At 42.5% G+C, this 2,667-nt stretch overlaps 1 pseudogene; it reads right to left on the bottom strand.

The window, feature by feature from the left end:
• Nucleotides 1-1,323: 1,323 nt before the first annotated feature.
• LOC144461298 (5.8S ribosomal RNA) lies at nt 1,324-1,451 on the bottom strand (annotated as a pseudogene).
• Between the last annotated feature and the right edge of the window lie 1,216 nt (nt 1,452-2,667).

Raw genomic sequence — 2,667 nt, 5'->3', positions numbered from 1 at the left:
CAGATATGGAACGAAGAAAACATCAAACGGCAACTGTCCACAATGCACAGAAATGCTAAGGTTCTCTCCAATGTTAAGTTCATAACCACACTGCAGTGCCACATCAAAGTCAAAACATAAACTACAACAGTATATATTATATATAGGCTATAGTGTGAACAGGAAGAGGACTGAGGCCCCACCAGAGCTGAAGTTGACCAGAAAGAGAGAGAGAAAGAGAGTCCTCTTTCAAATGAACTGACAATGTGAACAACAAAAGATCTGAGTTCCTTTTCTGTTGGTCCACTTTTTGGTGCACTTTAAGAGGACTGAGCTCAGTTTGTTTAAAAAGGACTATATGTGAAAACAACCTTAAAGATCCTAAGTCTTTAAAAACATGCTGCATGACATTATGGTTTGCCAAGTTTGACCAAATTGGCAAAGGCTAAGACTTAAAACATTTCCTGTATTTTATTTTATGTAGTTATATTAAGTACACTGTATTGTTTCAGTTAGTTTGTCCTCTTAGTGGAGAAAACGTGATGACATGCCCTGTAGGGTGTCTTTCCAATGAAGGCAACGTAATGATGAAGTGCCTCTAGAGTTCCTTCCAGAGGAGAAAACATGCTGTTCTCCATAGAATGCTATCAAATGTCTATTGATTGGTCGCTTAAGTCCCCAACAACTGCACCGCATGTTTGAGTAACATTTGCAACAGTGCCCTGCTTTTTCAAGAAACTTTCTAAACCTTTTAAAATGGTGACGCAATATATTTGTTAGCAGTTTTATAAGAGTGTGTGAACGAAGTAGGAGCCAAAACTAATCTCACCTTCTCCTACAGTGCCTCGTAAAACTTTTTCTCAAAATCTCAGTGGATATTAAAGACATGAAACAGATGCAAAGCTGTGTCATCATATCTGATGCAAACTATATGATGTACTGAGAAGTGTCTTCTTTTAGCATGAGCCCACAATTAAATCTGTGATTATACTAACAAATGTTCTGTGACAGGACACTGACGGTGATGCCAGACATAAGTCTAAAGCTGAAGAAGAACTATAACATATTTGAAATGCAGACTCTATGAATTACACTATGGGGTCCATTTAAGCTTTTGTGTATAGAAACAACACATTCAATGTAATTTAAAACATTTTCACAATTCAGTGTCCTGAAATTACAAATAAATAAAGCGGGGGAAGGAGGGAGGGAGGCGGGTCGACAGGCCACCGCGCCACAACAGGCATCCTCGCAACTTGGTCTGTACTTAGGGGGATGAAGGCATCTGGCGCCTGCAAAGGTCCCAACTGCAGAAACGTGGGGCGTTCCCAATTGATGATAAAGCAACCTTCAAACAGGCGTAGCCCCGGGAGGAACCCGGGGCCTCAAGGTGCGTTCAAAGTGTCGATGGTCAATGTGTCTAGCTGCATTCTTCATCAACACAAGAGCCGATTGATCCACCGCTAATAGTTTTTCACATTTGTTTGCCTTTGGGAGGCCCAGCTTCTCAGACAAAGGGTTTTTAAGGAGAGACACGGGACCCCCGGGCACTCCACACCGTCACGACCAAAGGGCAGGACGCTACTGGAAACAATGAATCCCCCTTTCCCTCTGGAGGAGGGGAGAGATTTGGGTACCTTGTGGCCTGGGCTGATGATAACCTCCTAATTATCTTTCTGCAGATTCACCTACGGAAACCTTGTTACAACTTTTACTTCCTCTAGATAGTCAAGTTTGATCATCTTCTCTGCGCTCTATCCAAGGACCTCACTAAACCATTCAATTGGTAGTAGCGACGGGCGGTTGTACAAAGGGCAGGGACTTAATCAACACCCTACTGATGATGTGTTGTTGCAATAGTAATCCTGCTCAGTATGAGAGGAACCGCAGATTCAGACATTTGGTGTACGTGCTTGGCTGAGGAGCCAATGGTGCGAAGCTACCATCTGTGTTATTATGACTGAACGCCTCTAAGTCAGAATCCCGCCTAGACGTAATGATACCATAGCGCCGCGGATCTTCGGTTGGCCCCGGATAACTGGCCTCGATTGGTGAGCAGAACTGTTCGTGACAGGGCTGGGGTGCGGCCGGACAATGGTCGCCCCTCTCCTATCTCGCACTGCATATATCATGAAATGCAAGTACGTGCTCTGTATATTAAGATAATGTTGTAATTCATCTTGAATTACAAAGGATTTTAATGACATCTCTGATGTATGACAGCTTAGACATGCAGGGAGAGGGGGTGATGACATGCAAAAAGGCTCCCAGCAGAAATGGCAATGTTGCTGTCCCTAATTTTAATTCAAAGGTATATTCACTCATGCAAAGAAGTGCCCACACATCACCTCATGTTAGCATGCTGTTTGCATCAGGTGAGGCTGTGTGGCTTTACATCTGTTTTGCATCGACCATAGCCAACATTTTGTAAACTATTCGTGACCTTATTTAACACTGCAGCTTTGCTGTGTGAGAATCACAGTTACCACCACTTTCTGCAATTAAACATTAACTCTGGTTCAATGGCTCCACTTGCACCATGTAGATAACTACATGATACCTTTGTGAAAGTATTTGGGAGATGGAAAAATTAAAAGTAACTCTGATTTTAAATCCTGTATTGTAATTGCTCAGCTATACAATGAAATCAAGTGTCTCTAGTGGTACATACAGAAACTTCACATACAA

This window comes from Epinephelus lanceolatus, chromosome 22, assembly GCF_041903045.1.
Source record: "Epinephelus lanceolatus isolate andai-2023 chromosome 22, ASM4190304v1, whole genome shotgun sequence".
Taxonomy (NCBI): domain Eukaryota; kingdom Metazoa; phylum Chordata; class Actinopteri; order Perciformes; family Serranidae; genus Epinephelus; species Epinephelus lanceolatus.
The sequence above is the reverse complement of the archived record's forward strand: the minus strand, read 5'-3'. Positions and strand labels throughout refer to the sequence as shown.